At 46.3% G+C, this 20,802-nt stretch overlaps 1 protein-coding gene across 1 annotated transcript in view; it reads right to left on the bottom strand.

The window, feature by feature from the left end:
- The window catches only part of Cdk6 (cyclin dependent kinase 6), a 188,943-nt gene that overhangs the window by 22,045 nt on the left and 146,096 nt on the right, over positions 1-20,802 (bottom strand). The gene's annotated exons all lie outside the window — the stretch shown is intronic.

Raw genomic sequence — 20,802 nt, 5'->3', positions numbered from 1 at the left:
GGAAGTTGGGAGGAAAAACCACAAGTGAATAGCGTGGCACTTACTTTAACAGTCATTTCCAACCACAGATTATTACTGTCACTGGATTTGACTAACGGCTCTCAATCAGCCCAACTGTCACTGCTTGAGAACATTTGAGCCATTTTAAGACGAAAAGGGAAACAGAAGCAAATCTAAAGCATGGCATAGCTTTACCCATGCTCCTCTCCTTCCTCAAAAGGTGCCTCTCCAAATAGCCTATTCCTTGATCTCCTTGCTAAAACAAATGTACCAGGAAATCATGTACCCTCTGCTACACCTGGCTGGAGGCTTAACTCAGCTGGTTAGGGTTGCCATGGGCACCAGCTGGCACTAAAAGGGCACACAGCTCCATTGTCCAAGAAACAAACGTGTGTGTGTGTGTGTGTGTGTGTGTGTGTGTGTGTATCCTGTACCTTGCTCTGTCTGCCTTGTTGGTGCGAGGATGTGAGTTAGAGAGCTGGCTGGCATTGCAGTCCAAGGGGAAGAAGGTTCTCTTGGGAGCTTGGGGTTTCGTGGAGGGGCTAACACTTGCCTACAGCAAACAGACCCGTGTCACCCATTTCACCCGCTCGCCTATCACTGTAGACTAAAGGCCTAAGGCAGCTGACAAGACTTTTTAATAGGTGGAAACACGATGAAGAGTAGCTCAAGCGAACTCAGGTTCTATTGCATTGGAGCTTCCAAAGGAACAGAAGCTGACTCCCTGCTCCACCCAGGGAGGAAGAGTGTCTAAGTATCTCCATCTCTGGATCCTGCCAGAAGCGACCCAGTACACACGGGAACTGAGCGGCCCCTCCTCCTCCCTCGCCTGACATGAGGGCTTGCCAGATTTCCCATGCTGGTCTGGACTCCCGGAGATTCTCACTTGAGCCTCCTGATTGCCCCCGAGAATGTGGAACTCACTACCGTGGGTCCTGAAGAATGCAGGAACTCATTATGGTGGCCCTTGCTACTATTTTTTTTTTTTTTTTTTTTTTTTTTTTGGGTCGATGACTACTGAGTTGATGTGTGTGCAACACAAGTGTATACCTTGAAAATGGTGATGGTATACATTCCCTGTGTCCTTGGAGGAAGAATAAAGTGAAAATCTCCCCATAGGGAAGTAGGTTTCAGGTCTGGAAAGCTTTTAAGGCTGGGGAGATGGCTTAGAGGGTAAACTGGCTGCTGTACAGCACAAGACCTGCGTGCACTTTTTAAAAGTTCTTATTGAGTCTAGGTATCATGAAGCCATGGCTGACCTCAAACTTGCCATTTAGCTGAGGCTGACATTGAGTTTCTGACTCTGCTCCCCCTGCTTCTACCCTTTGAATGCTAAGATTACAGACCTGTGTCACCACGCCCAATTTATAAGGGTATTATTTTTAAAATACATCTTTCTGGTTCAACACTGAGCTTCAGAAATATCAGACTAGAAAGGTCTCAGCATGGTGTTCCATTTGAGATGGGAGAAGGGAGTAGCTGTCCTATAAACCAGTTTGAAAGGCGGTGTCTAGTGATGGTACAAACACAACCATCTCTGCAACCCCAGAGATTTGACTTTTAATTATATGCACTGTGCTGTGTGTTATATGCAATCTTTGTAGGCTCTTTTCTTGACTGAATCCATCCATCCAGTCCCATAGCTCTAGACATGAAACAGTTCTAGCACATTCTGTGCTCTTTTAGTCTCATAGCCAAATGTCTGCTTGCTCCCCTCTCAGAAGGCTGTGGAGGGGAACGGTGAGACATAAGTCATTTTCTTCATTCTCTGAGTTTCTTCCTGCTGACTGTTTGGAGTTTCCCTATTAGCTGGTGTGAGGCAATTCTTCCTGTGGCTCAGAACAAGAGTCTATTAGGGGCTTGGGGGTTGCCTATAGATTCTGTAAAATGCTATAGCAACAGGGCTACAAAGGCAGAAGGCCCTAACACCTTGCATAGCAGTCAGTGGGCCACTGCCCCAAAGAGTCCTGCCTGGATTCTAAGTCTTATTCGATAGGGTTTCTGAAGCCCATTTGTGTACTCAGTGTCTTACCAGAGTCTAGGCTTGGCTCTGGCCTTTGCAGAGATTGTGGTGGGGTGGAGGGGCAGAGACAGAAAGAGCCCCAGAGTGACTAGGCATGACTTCATTACTGAGTCACTTGGCCATGCTTTCAATGTGCCACAGACCAAGTTTAAGTCTCATACCTAGGACTAGGGTGCTGTCTAGAGTCTCAGCAGTGCAGGGCCCAATGTCTGATGTTATCACAGATAAGGCTATCCTGTTCTATATGGGTGCTTTAACAACATGGACGGCAGTAATCATTGCTCCCGAGTGTATGTAATGCAGAAAAGAACACCAAGTGCTTTATGCATGCCGTTCTGATCCCAAAGCACCACTGTGAGGGAATTATGCTTGAATACTCTCATTTAGAACCTGAAACAGGTCACTAATGAGTCACCTAGCTAAGACACGATGAGAGACTGGACTGGAGGCTGCAAAGCTGGTTCATGCCACTGCTTCACTTTACCGTGTCCTCCCTCCAGATGCTTCTGCCGTGTGACTGTTAGTGGACGGGGGCTGTTTCAGTTATCCTTCTCATCCCAATGACCAAAATCAGCGGCAGAAAGTTAACAATGGACGGAGATTTGTCTTGGCTAACGGTTTCAGGGACCACAGCACAGTGAGGAAGGCAGACTGGAACAGCTATGTCTGGGGTGGTGGAGCTTGCATGTGTCACTTCTCACATCTAAGTGGGCTAGCAGAGTGCCTGGCGGGAACCAGAGGTGGGTACTGTCTTCAAGGACCACTCTCAGGGAGTCACTTCTCCTAGCCAGGCCACAAAGTCCCATGGCCCCCTCAAGACAGGTGGGAACCAAATGTTCAAACACAGTTCATATTCAAACTGTAACAGAGACCCAGGCTGACAGAAAAGCCCTCACACTTTTCTCAAAGAGAAACCAACACACCAAATACCATCAATAAGCATGGTTAACAAGTTACCAAGAAGAAACTTGATACTCTATGAGCATATACTGGGGGAGGAGGTCCCCCTCAGTCACAGTCATAGGGGAGGGAAGTAGGTGGAAAGCGGGAGGGAGGGAGGAGTGGGAGGATACAAGGGATGGGATAACAATTGAGATGTAATATGAATAAATTAGTAAAATAATTTTAAAAATTAAATAAATACTAAATATGTAAAAAAAAAAAAAAAAAAAAAAAAAAAAAAAAAAAAAGAGCAAGCGGCTCTCATTAGCTGCTTATCATCAGAATCGAAGAAAGTGATAAGCGGAGTGATCACTTCAAGTCCACGAGGAAGTAGAGCCAGCTGGCCATGCAGCACTCAGCAGCTTACTCATTTGCTCGCTGGCTGCGTATGCTGGAGGGTAGGATGCCATGGTGTGAGTTAGGGGAACCAAGAATGGGAAGACTGCTGTGATGTCTGCCCTGTCAGGCTTACAGTGGAGGATAAAAGAACGTCAACTATCAAGGAAGTGCTAAATGTAATGAAGGAAACCGATGAGAAGTGACAGTGGTCCACAATCGCATCTGAGAGATGACATTTAACCCAAAAGGTCAAAGACAGATGTCACATGTGTGACAATGAGTGCTTTCCTTGACTTGGTATAAAACATCACACATGCAAGTGAGGTTTTTACTCTTCAGGCTTGGACTTTCCCATTTTTTGCTTTTTAAATATAGGGGTATAAAAAAAAAAAAAAAACAACCCCACAGTCCAGAATCAGGGATGAGAAGAGAAGCATTGTGTTTGGTTTAGAGTTCATCCAAGTGGGACACTGGCTTCTTCTTCCCCATGGGACTGTCGTATCAGCTTTAGAAAGATGATGGAAAATCAGAACTTGGCCTGGAGGGTCCCAGGGAAATGAAGGCCAAACTTGGTACTCACACAAGCTATTGAGCAAAACAAGGACAAACGCAAAACCAAACAAACAGGGACGTGGGTCCAGGTTTTCTTATCAGTGACGTCAGAGCAATGGCTCCATGTGGCACCCACTCTAAAACCAAGAGAAATTTTCATCCAGCACTGGGTAGCCCTGATCTAACTGCCTGAGATTTTCCTCCAAATGGCAGATTTACACAAATAGAAGCGAGAGGCAGCAGCTTGGAGGATCAGAGTCCATCATTGCTACAACCGGGCTGCATTTTACCTGTGAGGATAGAAGCTCCCCAGGATGTGGAAGATTGGGACCAGGGGCCATTTACAGCTGAGGAGAGAATATCATTAATACACAGACGATGAAGATTATGACTATTTCCCCATTTTAAAAGACTGCAATAGAACAGTTATGAATTCTCTTTGTGGAAAAAAAAAATGGAAACCTCTACTCCTAGGTTTTCAGAAATCGACATGCCCCCCCCATCGTAATATTTCCTCTAACTATTGAATAATTAACCTTAATGACTAACCTAGTCCCGTAGGAACAGGCTGTGTGAAATCTGCTCTTAATTCACGTAATAAATGCAGGCCATGTTAAGTGATATGCACAACCTGGAAAGGCCAGGATTTTTTTCCCCCCAAAGGCCTAGGCTACCCTGGAAAGAGAGTAGAGAACTCAGACTCATTGTCAGAGCAGCCATCTTATAGGTTCCCAGTCTCTAGTCTTACAAGTGTCTCCTAGCACGGAGCTGACACTCATCAGCCTGGCTTCCCACAGAACTGTCTGTGGAATAGCCCCCCCCCCCCCCCCCCGCCAGCCATAGCAGTTTCCAGTCCACCCCAGGCTGTCACTGTGCCTCCCCCCCATTGTAAGGTCAAGGGTCAGATGGGGGGGGGGCGGCGTGCTGCTGCTGCCCTGGCATGCTGCTATGCCTAGAGGCCATCAGCCAGCCAGATCTCTATGTAACAGCCTGGCCACCTGCCTGCAAGGGATGACAAATCTCATTTCCCGAGCCCTGGTGTGGAAACTAACAGTCTGCCCCTGATGCCCAAACACTCAAACAGCAAAGGTAGGCTCCAGCTCAGACGCAAATCTAAAATGACGTCGTTAGGAAGGAGCCTGCCGGTGGCTTTGGTTTAGATTCTGCAATGTGTTCACCTGCCCTCATCCATCTTTAAGGCACATTTACCATTTCCCAGGCTTTTAAAAGAATTCTCTTAACAGAACCAGGTAATGCAAAGCCCATGGGGGCTTTGTCTGTTTCTGCTTTTAAAAGGCAATCTAAACTGTCACTGCCCAGCACACTCACACAGTGGGGGTGGGGGTGGGGGGGTGGGGACCAGCAGTTCAATGGCAAGAGGAAGATGAGTGAATGCTTGCAAAATAAGGTCTGGCGTGAGCGCCACGCAGTATGTAGTTTCTATCCTGCCAGGTGCACACAACACTAAGATTTCAAACTCGGCATGAGAAACCAGAGTCCCATCCAGAAGTGTGCTTGTACGGTGCGGAAAGGGATCCCAACAGCCTCCCCGTGAAGCCACCATCACAAACAGGATTTCCTAAAGAGGTCTTAGGGCAAGGGAGCGCCTCTCTATCTGGATTTTGGCTCTGCCATCTGGGCAGCCCTGCTGCTCCTCCCCCCTAAAGTCAATGGGCCAAAGGGAAGGAGGTGCTAGGGGGGGGACACGCTTTCCTATTGTTCCTCGGGCCTCTCACTTCCTTTCATCTTTGGTAATAGCTGGGGTTTATGAGTGCGTTGGATGACCTCCTAAGTCTTTTCTTTGGCTTACTTATTACTTCACGGAGGACTGTCCTTACCAGGCCTCTTGGCTTTGGCTTCCCTCACTCCAGCTGCCTCTGCCTGGAAGTGTGACTTCCTCTGTGTATGCTGCTTAACTGAATGGCAAGGACTCCTAAGGAGCTGCAACCCTTACAGTGCTACAGTGACCCTGCGAGCCCGTTTCCCACACCACACGGCAGCCAGGTTGTGCTTTCTTAAGAACGCACTATTTCTGTGGCATGCTAATGAAGTCCTCGCTAATTAAACATCTCCAAAGTCTACCTGAGGGCTCATCTCAAGATCTCAAGGATTCTCTAGTATTCTAGTATGGTTTGGGAAACACTTTTTCCTATGCTCTTAGTTTAAGAAGCTCAACCGTGTAGCTCAGCACTCAGGCACGCATGGTCTAACCTGCCCGCTGGGCGGCTCGGGTGCTCTCTCTCTTTGTCACTAAATTCCCCAGTGCCTGCAATAAACACCTGCTCGGGTTTTCAAGGTATGGGAAATGGTTCTCACTGAGAAGAGCTCAGTCGTCCTGGCTTTAGCTTCGTTTCCTCATGAGGCACGCTGGTTGAATATGTGAGTGTGAACATGAGACGAATGATGCGCGGGCCGACGTTGAATTAATGCTTATATTATTTAGATTAAGTTTGAAAAAGACTGACCTCATTTACTAAATGCTTTCTGGGAATGTAAAATTAAAGTGATTACATTGCTTTCTACGTGTTTCTTGAATTCAGTTTAAAGTATTTTACTGACATTTTTGCATCTATGTTCTTCAGAAATATTGGCCTATAATTTTTTTTTTTTGGTTGTTGTTCTTCTGGTTTTGGTATGAGGGTAATGCTGGATTTAAAAGCCCCTTTCTTTTCTGTTTTGTGAAATACTCTGAGGAAGAATTGTGTTGGTTCTCTGAAGGTCTGGTAAAATTCTGTACTGGCTATCATCAGGGCATTGCTTCTATCACATTGAATGTAATCAGTCTATTTAGATAATTTGCTTTATCTTGATTTAATGTTACTAGTCCATATGTATCTAGTACCTCTCCCCCCTCTATATACATATATATATGTATATATATGCATATATGTATATGTTTCCGAGTCAGGGTTTCTTTGTGTAGCCCTGGCTGTCCTGAACTCATTCTGTAGACCAGGCTGTCCTGGAACTCAGAGATCTGCTTGCCTCTGCCTAGGCGCCCTGTGGGTTTCCCTGGCCTCAGAACTGCATTGTTTGCCACCTAAACAATTCTTAGCCAGACATCAATTGACAGCTATTGTGTGCTGCATGCTCTGAGATGTTTACTGCCCATCCCACTGCTGGCATTTTTCTTCTTGCCAGTACTTCCCACGTTGGTTTATTGCTTTCCTATTGCCGCTTAACTAATTACTTTACATCCAGTGGCTTACAACAAGTCGTGCACTATCTCACAGTTCTGTGTGGGTCAAAGCCCAGGTCTGGCATGGATCAGCTAACTTCTGATATCGAGGTACTGGCAGAGCTGGGGGCTATTCTGAAAGCTGTAAAGGTGCTTCCAATCTTCGTCAAGTTGTTGGCTAAAGCCAATGCAGTGTGGTTTGAAAACGGACTGATTTCTTGCTGGCTGAGAGCCAGGGCTATTGTTCACTTGTAGCGGCCCCTCTCTAGTTCCTGGTGTGCCCCTGCACACATCTGAGCAGCCAGCTCCATTTAGCCTGCAAGCTCTCTGATGTTCCCCTCTGACTCCATGCTGAGAGACAGACAGACTGACTGACTGACTGACTGACTATCTATCTATCTATCTATCTATCTATCTATCTATCTATCACCTACCTACCAGTACTTATTTACTTATAAAAGACCCACATGGTTAGACTGGGTCCATCGCCCTATTCTAAGGTCCACGCTCTCATATCTCTACTGGGCAGGGGACTCTTCACCAACAGGCATGGAATGATGTCAACCCCTAAACAATGGGTAAGGTTCGAGGGGAGGAGCAACATCAGTAACAGCTATAGATACATAACAGGATGACTACAAGAGCACTCTCCTGTGAGGAAGTCACCACGGCACAAATGCTTTGATAGTTCGACACTTCATAAACTGTATTGGGATGAAAGAATTTCACTCATATTTCTTAATCAGATTTTTGTCCTGTCATAGGTTATACTTAAAGAGAGAAGTTTACAAGGAGATGCCAGAAGTAATACCACCACAAGAAACAAATTCTCTCACAAGTTGAATTTGATGTGATTTTTGGATTGTGAGTTCCCAGTGTCCCAGCGTCCTTTATAATGGGTTCTCATTTCATTCACTACCCTTTCCAGTCCGTTTTCAGTTTTCACTGGGCTCTACTCACTCTGTATCCTAAAAGGGCATTAGAGAGAACATTGTTTTTTGTTTTCTGTTTTTTAAGTTACTGGTGGGCTAAAATGAGGCATGACTTTAGTCATATTTAATTAGACCTTTAAATCCGATGGTACACTCCTGCCTGAGGCTTTTTTTTTGGGGGGGGGGGGTACTTCTGAAGTCCAATTACAGGGTTATTCTCATAATAAGGACTAATAAGTCATAATGAAATTATTTGCTTTTAAGCCTCATCCAGATGTTGTTTTAAAAAAATATCCTCACCCAACCACATTCCTACGGGGACCAGTACAAACAGGTGCGGCCTGCTGGAGTCCTAGCTCGCTCAGAGCTTTGGTGGAGAGGTGAGTGTTGGGTCAGGGGGCACTCTCGTCTTGCATCCATCATACGGTGGTGCCACTCCACTCCCCAAGTTCTAGCCCTGTGATCCCTTCCGTTAGTTCAAATACGGTTAACTAACACGTGAAGGGTTTTACATTCATTTATTTACCCTGTGTATGGGATGAGGAGGGCGCACACACGGAAGTCAGGGGATCACTTTTGGCAGTCAGCTCTCTCCTTCCACCATGTACATCCTGGGGATGAAGTCAGGTCAACGAGCTGGGCAATGAATACGTGTACGGACCGAGTCATCTTACCAGCCCGTCAGTCGATATTTAACCAACTTAACACACGATTATGGAACCCTGGAGTACACGAAGCTTCCTGCCGCCTTCACATATTTAAGACAACACAGTTGAATTCAAAATTCCTCAGCTACAGATTCGTCTTCACCCTCCACAAAGACATGAGTTTTCTCTAGTCTTAACTGGCTGCTTGCTATGCAGAAAGGAACTAAAGAGAAGCCGTTTAAAATCTTTTCTTGTAAAATTCTGAAATGAACTGATTTGATCCTTGTTAACGTTTTTTTCCTTCTTCCATGCAATTAAAACATCTTCCAGGGATGCGCTATGCTGGTCTCTGGAGTGAATTCCATGGGCTGTGTCCTTCATCTTCACTTCTCTCCCTTACTTTGTAAAAGGAGTCATGTGTTCCTTAAACTTCAGTGTGCTGGACAGACAGTGAAACCCATGTCTCCCGTCTTAGTCGGTGTCTCAGGCATAGCTGTAAGTCATACGCAGTCCTGAGGATGAACCTCAAGACTCCTGTTTAGACAGAAGAATGATTTCTTTATCCAGGCATCCTGGCGGGCAGATGTGTGAGCCTGGGATGACTACATCCACTTGGCTGTCAGTGAATGCAGCCTTTGAAGATACCAAGACACAGGCAAAAACCCAGCCCTGAAGCTCACCCATATCTGGAATCAGGATTTCTCAAAGTCAAATTTCTAGCTGATCCACATCAAGTTTTCCAACTCACAGGCTTGAGCAAGTAGTGTCACTTTTCAGTGACAGCCCTATACACCAAAAGCCTTTCCTGCAGATTCAAGCCTTCTTTTTTCCAGTTTGGGAATATATTTCGGTAATAGTTTTTTCGGCAATAGTTTTCATTACGACTTCACAGCTATTGGCTTCTTGGTTCAGGTTTCCACTCACTGTCCTTTATATCTGTCATTTTGTCCCCACTTGACACTTGTGTTGTTAGCGCTCTGTGAGTCCGCTCCCATCACTGGCTCTACCTACCAGTCCTAACACATTTGGCTATTGCACGTGGTTCCCTTACCAATCCACATCTTGTTCAGCTCTCTGTTTCATCTCTGTTTGCACAAATCTAGAAAGTGTAATCCATGAGGCTTTGTTTCTGTTTCACACCATGACTTCTAGCAACTGTGGTGCAGCTTTACCGTCTTTTAGCAATTTTCTTTTGATTTTTTTTTCTGATTAATTATGATTTTCTGAATTTTGTTTCTTTTGAATCCCTGGGTAATTTACTTTGTCTCACTCTGTATTCTTCTAATGTTGTGCTTTTTTTTTTTTTCCCTTTTTAGTTTTCTCTCCCCCATTCTAAAAGAAGCAATTTATCCATGCAACTATTAGTAAGTCAATATACAGGTAATTACTTTGAACTCACACTTACTGCTATCTTGTATGTCTGAGATAATACTGCTCTCATGTCCATCTGCACCTGCAGATAGTCTAGCATTTCCTCTGGAAGCTTGGAAATGCTTCTTTTTTTCAGGTGATAGCGTTGTTAAGTTCACAGTACCATGAAGCTGTCAATAGGAACAGGAACTCACGCACATAACACACTCCTATCACCATTTGTTTTTCCCCTTTGTGTGGTGGTGGTGGTGGTGGTGGCGGCGTGTGCATGTGCGTGTGTGTGTGTGTGTGTGTGTGTGTTGTACACATGCACACTTCAATAGCAAACAACTCTCAGTTCTATTTGCCAGCAATTTCTACTATCTGTATATTTAAATGTTGCCAGAAAACTGGTCCAAGACACAAAAAACCTGATACCATCACACACTGGTAGAGAAGGGAGGTGTGCAGAATCATTTTGAATGCTCTATATTTTGAATGTTTAAAATGGGAAGATGAGAGGAGAGAGAGAGCAATGGGGTAGATGGTGGGAAAGAAAGAGAGCACACGGGGCAGCCGAAGAGAGGACAGAGAGTGATGAAGAGAGGAAGAGGAGTGATAAGGAAGAAGAGAGGAGGCGAAGGGAGGAGGGAAGGAAGCTCTGGGTTTTATGGAGCCATTCAACGCCAGCTCTCTAGTTCTAGGGCAAGGCCAGGGTGGTGTCCAGAGGACCCTTAGCTCACATACTACACACAAAACACAACAGGCCCAGAATGGCGCCTATAGACTGTCAGCACCACCCATCACTTTAGGTTGCCATCTTTGGCCACACTTTATTATTTATTGTAATGTTAGCACCGCATGAAGGAAACTATGTAGGAATACAGTGAAACTGCCTGACCTTAGTATTAATCTAAAATAGTTCTACCTACTCCCATTTCTTACCTTGTCTAGGAAATTTACGAATGTTGCCTAGGAAATTGCATGACTGTTATAAAGCAACAAATACACCATGCTTTGAAGGAAATTTCCACAGCCAGACTCAACGTGGATGGGAGGTTCTTGGCGCAGGCCTGGAATTTTTGTTTCCTATCATCCTGTTCACCTGTGAAAGGAGTGAGGAGGTGTCTGCCATCCACTAAAGGTCAGACTGATAAAACTGGCTTTCATGCTCCCAATGTCTCCTTTCTCTGCAAGGATTTTATAATTAAGAGTGGGTGGCTCCTTGCTTCAAATGAATTATTTTTTTTTTTATCCAACTTAGTGGTTGAAGGATAGGACAAAGCAGATCTGAGACTTGAATCTGAGTCAGGGCCTTTTCCTATCTGCAAGTGGCTGAAGGACAGGCCTACAGAGTTGCCCCATGGTACATACCCACAAAGCAAAACTGCAAGTCAGGGTTCCTCATCACCTGGTGACCACCAAGGAAGGAGGATGTAATGAGGGGTCCCAGGTCATCCCTGGAAGGTGACCGGAACCCATCATGCAGTTCTCTAAGCACAGACACCATCAAGTCCCCAGAACTGTCTCTGGGCTGCCTGTGGCCTGGGACGAACCATTTGAGAAATGGCTTGGAACTTATCTCCACTTCTCTCTTTTCTTTGTAACTGACAGAAAGGACGATTCCTCCCCTATCATCACCCACCTGATTAAAAAGGAAACCCACAGTGAACTTACAGTTGAACTAGCTCTCTCATGCATTACCAAGCTTTAAAACGGGCTTTATAAAGTTCCCGTATTTGCGTGTTTTCAGTTGGTGGTGTTTTGGGCAGACGAGGTAACCAAAAATTATACAGCATCCCTGTCTTGTTTCGTTCTGTATAGTCTGTTTCTTCTGGGGATTCTAGGTTTGAACCAAGAGCTTCACAGACATCGTGCATGCTAGGGCATGTCTTCCACCACTGAGCTCCCCAACCCCCACCCCCCCAGCTCCTAGATAACCTTTGCTAATGGTTGGAAATCTAAACCCTAGTCCTGAGGATCAAAGCAGACTTTAGTTTCAGACTTTTGAGGGCAATTTGGTTCAGCTAGCAGAGGTTTTAAATATGTGTGTTATCTGACTCTCTAATTTTGTTTCTGTAATGCATCATTCAGAAATACTTGGATAAATGTTCTATGAAATTAAGGCTAAGAACTTTATAGAAGCATTGTTTATAACAGTGACCCAAACAGAGGAACAGACAAGCTTTAAACGTTTATCAAAGGGACATTATTGCTAGCTTAGTTTTAAAACTATAGCTGTTATGAAATAAATGGACGAACAGCCTTTGGTTGGCTTAGTGTACAACCATTTCTCTGTTTACAGAAAATCTGTCTATGGGTATTAATAAACACATATATATAGTGTGTGTATATATGTGTATATATATGTGTGTGTGCATAAATACACACACACATAATTCTGAATTTATAATACAGACATTCTTTAAGAGAGACAGCAAACTGGTACCTAGCTCTCCTAACTCACCCCTTCCCTCGACAGGTCTTGTCTCTGAAGGCAGTACATCAAGATCTCAGACGATGAGGCTCCCCAGCTGCAAGCCATGTTTAAAGATGGGGAGGAAAGATGTTAGTTTACAGAGGCTGACGGCTTGCCCTCAGTCACAAAGCTAGAAGGGCTGGAACACACACTGTGGAGTTTGTTTCTATAAAAGAATTGTGTGCCTCCCTCCCCACTTCCTTACTTCAGCTATGGTGGACAACCTGTGCACTCAGGAAGAGCACAGCAGAGAAAAGTTCAGTCAGAGCTGCAGACAGGATTGTGGAGCAAGAGGCAGACTGCAGCAGATTCCTCCTGAAGCAGGCGGCTTTTTGTGTCACTGAAGAGGATAAAGGCATTCATGTGGGCACTGGGGACAGACGGGTAGGAGTTTCCAACTTTAAAAAATATTTTAAAATGCATTTTATGTGTACAGGTGTTTTACATGTATGCATGTATGTGCACACACATGCCTGGTGCCAGAAGAGGGCATGGGACACCCTGGAGGTAGAGTAGGAAGTTGTAGACCACCACACGGGTGACTGGAACTGAACCCAGGTTCTTTGCAAAAGCGTCTAACCTCCATCTCATCTCTCCAACTCCAACGGCCAAGTTTCTGGGGGGGAGGAAAACACTGAGGCACATTGTGGGGCCAAGTAATGCCATCTTGCTAAGGTTCATATGAAGTAGGGCCTTCTTTTAAAAAGGTTTTGAGGGCCAACAACCCTACATTAGTTTAAGGTTTTGTGAAAGTGTGATACTATAATTCATGTATGAATTCATCATACAACACAAGTTGGCAAGAAGCATGGCTGGCAAGTGAATGCTCCCAGGTAATGGAAGCTGGTTTTGTAAGGGGCAAGGTCCGAGACCCAGCGCAGACGATGTATAGGACTTGGATGAAGAAAGATGAAGATAATCTAACGAGACTTTGAAGACCCAGCTGGCTGGCCACAGGGCTGTGCGCTTCATAACAACAACAACAACAACAACAACAACAACAACAACAACAACAACGTGGGAGCAAAAGTAGGTTAGAGAGAGAGAGTACCTTTGGGAGGGTGGCAGATGGGGTCCATGAGGGAAGTCAGGGTGCTAGAGCCCATCTGAGGATCATCTTCATCTCGTCTAAATGAAGTGTTTTAGGAATGTAGCTTTAGGCCGTGGGAAATGAAGGGAGGCTGACTAAGGGGACAGAGGCGGAGGCACCCAGAAATGTGCTCGTCACCAATGGCCAGGCAGGCAGAGTTCACAGAATGAGACTGTGCAGATTCAGAGGCTGCTGATGCCAAGTGAGAAGCCGCAGGAGGTCCCTGGATGCAATGAGGTGTTCTTTGTCTACCTCTTGGGTGCCAGAGGGACTCTGCAGTCAAGATAAGCCAGGGTTCAGAGCCCCTCATTGCTGATGAGACAGGCTGTGCCCTGCACTACTTAGCCTTTGCAGGCCTTGGTCTTGTACCTGTAAAATGGAGGCGGCCCTAGAACCCCAGGAAGCTACTCTGAGTTTTAAATGAAACTGCATCTTAAACCACTGGGCATGCGGTTGACTCACAGTAAGTAACCTAAAATGGTACCCATCGCTATAAAAAATATGAATTTATTCACTGTAATTGTACATGTGTGTGACATGTTAGATCAGAGAACAGCTTTGTGGATTTGATTTTCTGGTTCCAATGTCTCATGGGTCCTGTGAATCAAACTCAGGTTTGCATGCCAAATGTCCTTATCCACTGAGCCGCCTTGCCAGACCCTACCTGTCATTTTCATCACTGGAAAGGGTCAAGGGGTGACCCAGTGATGAGAAAGTGGAGGCTATGTGTATACGTACATTTAAAGAAGTTTGGACACAGAGGGAAGGGGAAAGACTGGGGACTTGGAAAGCAGGAGAAAGACTGTAGGGTGGAGAGATGGGGGCTTTTAGATGGTGACTCTGCTAAATCAGAGGAGGCTCACAGACGAAAATGCCAAGAACACAGTTCTAGGGATGTGCGTCTACAGGAGGGACTCAAAAGAGAAGGAAGAGAGAAAACAAAGAAATTCCTGCATTGAAAGGAAAGGAGAGGGAGGGAGAGGAGGGAGAGGAGGGGAAGAGGAGGGAGAGGAGGGAGAGGAAGGGAGAGGAGGGAGAGGAGGGGAGAGGAGGGAGAGGAGGGCGAGGAGGGAGAAGAAGGAGAGGAGGGAGAGGAAGAGAGAGGAGGGAGAGGAGGGAGGAGGAGGGAGAGGAGGGAGAGGAGGGAGAGGAGGGAGAGGAGGGAGAGGAGGGGAGAGGAACGAGAGGAGGGGAGAGGAACGAGAGGGAGGGAGAGGAGGGAGAGGAGGGAGAGGAGGGGAGAGGAACGAGAGGGAGGGAGAGGAGGGAGAGGAGGGAGAGGAGGGAGAGGAGGGAGAGGAAGGGAGAGGAGGGAGAGGAAGGGAGAGGAGGGAGAGGAAGGAGGGAGAGGAGGGAGAGGAAGGGAGAGGAGGGAGGGGAAGGGAGAGGAAGGGAGAGGAGAGAGAGGAGGGAGAGGAGGGAGAGGAAGGGAGAGGAGGAAGAGGAGAAAGAGGAGGAAGAGGAGGGAGAGGAGGGAGAGGAGGGGAGAGGAGGGGAGAGGAGGGAGAGAAGGGGAGAGGAACGAGAGGGAGGGAGAGGAGGGAGAGGAGGGAGAGGAAGGGAGAGGAGGGAGAGGAGAAAGAGGAGGGAGAGGAGGGAGAGGAAGGAGAGGAGGGAGAGGAAGAGAGAGGAGGAAGAGGAGGGAGAGGAGGAAGAGGAGGGAGAGGAGGGAGAGAAGGGGAGAGGAACGAGAGGGAGGGAGAGGAGGGAGAGGAGGGAGAGGAAGGGAGAGGAGGGAGAGGAAGGGAGAGGAAGGAGGGAGAGGAGGGAGAGGAAGGGAGAGGAAGGAGGGGAGAGGAAGGGAGAGGAGGGAGGGGAAGGGAGAGGAAGGGAGAGGAGAGAGAGGAGAGAGAGGAGGGAGAGGAGGGAGAGGAGGGAGAGAGGAGGGAGAGGAGGGAGAGGAGGGAGAGGAAGGGAGAGGAGAGAGAGGAGGGAGGGGAGGGAGAGGAGGGAGTGGAAGGAGAGGAGGGAGGGGGAGGGAGAAGAGGGAGAGGAGGGAGGGGGAGGGAGAGGAGGGAGAGGAAGGGGGAGGAGGGAGGGGAAGGGAGAGGAAGGGAGAGGAGAGAGAGGAGGGAGAGGAGGGAGAAGAAGGAGGAAGAGGAGGGAGGGGAAGGGAGAGGAAGGGAGAGGAGGGAGAGGAAGGAGGGAGAGGGGGAGAGGAAAGAAGGGAGAGAAGGGAGGGGAAGGGAGAGGAGGGAGGGAGAAGAGGGAGAGGAGGCACTCACTTGGATTCACAGGCTTCACCTGTCTCAACACATTGGAAGTAAGGCCGACTGTAGGGCTGGGAGGGAGTATGGGAGTCAACTGAGCCTCATGAGTTCAAAGTTGGGAGTGAAGGGAATCCCAGCTTGGGAGCAGCTCTGCCAAGGTTAGGGGGCTGGGGGAGAAAGGGCGTAAAGAATCAGGTAGCACACGTGCCTGAGTCGCCCTTAGGCCTGACAGTAAGCAGAACTTTCTGTTTAATCATGGACCGTTTAGCACAACAGTTCTCAACATGTGGGTCATGACCCTTTGCCAAACTTCCATCTCCAAAAATATTTACACCGCTAATGACAGCAAAACTACAGTTAAGAAATAGCAACAAATACAATCTTATGGTTGGGGGCTCATCACACATGAGGACAAGCCTGTTTTTCGAATTTACATAAAGCTCTGCATTAAGAATTGAAAACTCAATAGTGCTTATGCTGTGAAAGTATCCACTTGCCTTAAAACAGAACTGTCCTGGATAGATTAACCACTCTACCAAGACTAGTCCCTTTACCTGGCTACCATCTCAGGGCGTTCCTTACCCAGGAAATGCTCCTTTAGAGTTGTTCCTATTTGGCTGTCTATTCAAGTGACGGTCAAGAAGAGAGCAACCAGAAAGCCTAGCTGAGCACGTGCCTGGAGCTCTGCACACGTGTTCTGACCTAGTCTGAGGGGACGGTTTTCTCACCTCTTGGTGCCTGGGCATCTAGGACGGCCCCCCCCCCAGGTACTTCATTTCCTTGATGTCACTAAGAGAGTATGGGATGGAGACCCACCAATGTAGCAAGCATTGGGAAAAATTGGCAAGGCACTCACTCAGTCACATCTTTGACATCTGCTCACTGGCCAGCCAACCACAAAGGGCAGTTACAAACTGTTAGCTTCTGCCACTGGGTACTTAATTCATAGAAATCAATGACAACAAGTCTAGGGAAGCCATCAGACACGGGGCAATGTAATCATGAAGTCTTGTTTGTTTCCTGCTAACAGGGACTGTATTTGTTATATTCTTCTTGGTAGCCTTTGGCATTTCGTAGCTAAGGATCAGCAGAGCTGGCAACTCAGTGTTTCTAAGAATTACTATCTGTTCACCACAATCTCCATATTCAAAGAATTAGTAGCATATTTTATTCCTTTTCAATGTGCATTCTCTTTTTACGACTTTGCTTTAACCTGGAAAACCCCGTAACTTTCAAACCATAAAACTAACAGTTCTGGCTAAGACCACAAGGCAGCTAATAGGTACCTGGAGACTTGAGATTATTAGTTTATTTCACCACATAGTTAAACAGTCCTCTATCCCCACCCCTCTCTAGCCCTCCCATCATTTTAACTCTATGGCTACTGACTAAATTTCCAGCTGTTTTAGCATAACATGCAACTCGATGTGAAGTTAAAATGAGCCACTTACAAAGAACCAGAGAAGGGAGATTAAGAACAAATCTAGCTCTAATCCATTTCATCCATTTTGTAGACTGCTTCTATGGGTCAGTGTGGCAATTATTAAGCCCAGATAATAGTGACAGATGGTACTTAAGTCTCTGGCTCATTGGCAACCATCTGCTCTAAGACTCTGTTTGTTGAGTTCTTATTTCCTAGGCATCATTTTTAGAATACAAAGCATGTATCTCTTGATAATGTGATGGAGGATCAATCAACCAACCTTTCCAATGTTGAGGAGACTGGAAATCAAGGTCATTGTGTGATCTGCTTTCTCACTCCTAAAACGTCATTGCTGTTCTCTTGTGGTAACACACACAACACTCTAGGAAAAGATACAATCTTTGTACATGGTAATGCAAAGAGCAAAACCACGACAGAGCAGAACAACCAATGGCTCTAGTGTCAGGAAGGCTTGGATCCAAACCCTGCTCTGCCATTAATAGCTGGTGTTCCTGAACAAGCTATTCACCCCACTTGTGGAAGAGCCCACATACCTTCTGGAAAATGGGCCTCCAAAGAACGGCATGGTGAGGTAATGTGTGTGAAGGACACGGACCTGGGCTTGCCAGAACACAAGCGTTCGGCTTCTTTTCTTCTCGCCAGGTTGTAAAGGATGGCAAGTTTTGCTCACGCAAAAATGATTATTCCTTCAAGATTTTATATAAATTACTAGGATGTGACCTCTGGGTTTTCACTGAGAATTCTTTACTCCTTCCAAGCAGGCTTCTTATAGCAACCTCCCAGCACCCCGACCTTCATAAGCTGCTTCTGCTTAATGAACCCATCACGTATGCAATGACGTTCTTCTTCACCAGGACTTAGGAGGGCCACCTCTCATAAGCTGGTGAGGCTGAGGTCATTTTAGAGGATGGAGGTGGAATGCTTTCTACTGATTTTGACACTTACGTAGGTTCTAGTATTTTTCAGAGAAATAAATAGCTGGTTTACCAAAGCTCCGGTTTTATGTATTCTTGTTTAGGTTGAGGCTAAATAAAAATGCAAGCTGAAATAGGGTAGTTAAAAAAAAAGTAAATAGTAAAAAAGCTGACATAATAGCAAGAACAGTGGAGTAATAAAGACAACACAACATACAAATCACTGCCTCTGTGGCGAGCAGGAACGTGAAATGGCCAGGCGTCAGTATCCCCTGACTTGGAATTAGTCTACAGTAATGAAAGACATGCTTTCAGGACCCTGAGCTTTTGCGCTCTCAACAGGCCCTACAAAGAATCAAGAGTACAGCTGCATCCTGGTGACGCAGTAATACTGGCACACATCTGTCCACATTCAGGCATCTGGATAGCGTCACAGGAATATCCATGTGGACTGAGCAGAAACAAAGATCACAGACTATCTCTGTAGTTAAGGTCATAGTCAAAGCAGCAGGGGCAATGTGGAACAGGGTATCCTAGGAAGGATGTGCACTTTGTCTACATTTACTGTGCTTCAGCTTTAGGGTCCAGTTTTTGACATCATTTCACCCTTCAGTCACTTAGTTCTCAATCTACTACCTTTCTATAGTACCTTGAGGAGAAAGGGCACTTTCCCATGTCCATAGTCCATCTGAAGAGCCAACAGGTCTCTAGCCAGCATCTTACTCTCCCAGCACAGTCGAGCAAATGATGTCCACCATCACCACAGATGCCCTTTCTCCAGCCTCCTCTCTCTGCCCTAAGTCTCAGGTGGGAAGAGGGCCATTCTTATCATGGTGGATTAGAATACAGGAAAAAGTTTTGAAGCCAGGCATAGTGATTTAATGCCTGTAATCCCAGCACTTGGGTAGCAGAGGCAGGCAGCTCTCTGTAAGTTTGAAACCAGCCTGATCTACAAAGTGAGTCCAGGACAGCCAAAGCTACAGAGAGAAACCCTGTCTTGGGGGAAAAAGTTTTGATGACTCAGTAATATAATGTGTTTATTTTCCACATTATTCTTGAGTCCTTGAGTTAGGCTGAGAACCTGATTGTCAACCACACTAATCACTTAGGCAGAAATGTGTTTAAGACTTAAATTTGGGGATAAACTGTTCCATAGATGGGTACCACTCAGACTTAAAAGTATAGCCAATAGCTTACTAGTTGATGCTCAATTCCAGTATCTTAAGTTTTATCCTTCCTTTAGCATCTTCAAAAACAGTTTTTTAAAAATCACCAGTCATGGCTACCTAATCTGTACTGTGGAAAAGTAACTGATCTCCCCCTCCCCCAACCAAACAGGGGCTCCATTTTTACACTGAGGAAACACCGAGACACATAAATACAATTCCAATGAGCATTTTTCTAATCGACTCTTAGTAGTATGGAGTTATGACCTGGATCACCCGGAGCAACTCCCCTAACTCCCACCTTGTTCTAGTCGTCCACTTTACTCTAGCCTCTGACCTAATGCGGTCCACTCTTGTTAGATGAAAGAATTACTGACTTCCTGGCCCAACTCAGGAATGAATTAGAACCTTGAGGGAGTGGTCCAGGATACTCATTCCTAAGTACTGCCTGTTTCTGGCAACACCGCCATCATCCAATCTGGTGGTCCTTATGCTGGTTCTTATTAGGATCAAGTGGAGGCCTCGCCAAAACACAGGGAGACAGACTCGAGGCTCCAGACCTGACTTGGTGGATCTAGGACGTGTACTAAGAACTCACATGTCTAGGAAGGCCCAAGTAATGATGAAGCGGCCATGCTGGGGCCACACTTTCAGAAAGGACTTCTTTTCAGGCAGAAGGGAGAGCTTCGTTGGGAAGGTGCTTGCCTTACAGGGACAGGCACCGCAGGTCCGTCTCCAGCACCAACAGGAAAACTGGCATGGTGGCACATGGGTGCCCTAGGGCTAGGAAGGTGCGAACAGGTGGGATCCCTGGGGCCAGCCTAGTAACCTAGCCAGTCCCAGGTTCCAGCAAGACACCCTGTCTCAAAGACTGTAGATGACACAGATGGACTTCTGGTCTTCACACACATGTATGTATGCAAGCCCTCTCCTCTTCCTCAACTGGCCCAAGCCCTACTTAATTTATTCTGGTTGGTAGTCACTGCAGCTCAGCTAATGGCTACTTTTCATTCACCCCACCCGACTCCCCATTTAAAAGCAGATCAATTCAGACCCCTGCCACTGCTTAGGAAGCATTTTACCACAGTATCCCCTTACAGCAGGGATTAGAAAAAAGCACACGATGGAAAAACTTTGGCAATGTGCCCGACACACAGTAGGGCAGCAGGGACTCATTCTTTGTACTCTCAGGTCTTTGCCACAATCCCATCCTGTGAGTTACAGTGAATTTTGCTGAGGTCTAGAGGCAGTTCACAAAATTCACCACACAAACTTCCTCTGGTTAGAACAAACAGCAAGCCAGAGTGGCTGACCACTTCATTCCTCAGAAAAAAAGCTACGCGGAGCTGCGTTCTGAACGCACTCAACAGGAATCCCCTGGGCTTCTTCACTCACCTCTTTCAAGGGAAAGCAAAATAGAAACAAAGAAGAGATCAGGATTATCTCTCTGTTTATTTTCCCGACCGCACTTTATTACACTGCTTGCCCGTTTTTGTGACCTAAAAACCAAGTGAACCACCACTTTCGCAAGCAGCG

This window comes from Acomys russatus, chromosome 10 (genome assembly GCF_903995435.1).
Source record: "Acomys russatus chromosome 10, mAcoRus1.1, whole genome shotgun sequence".
NCBI classification, from domain to species: domain Eukaryota; kingdom Metazoa; phylum Chordata; class Mammalia; order Rodentia; family Muridae; genus Acomys; species Acomys russatus.
The sequence above is the reverse complement of the archived record's forward strand: the minus strand, read 5'-3'. Positions and strand labels throughout refer to the sequence as shown.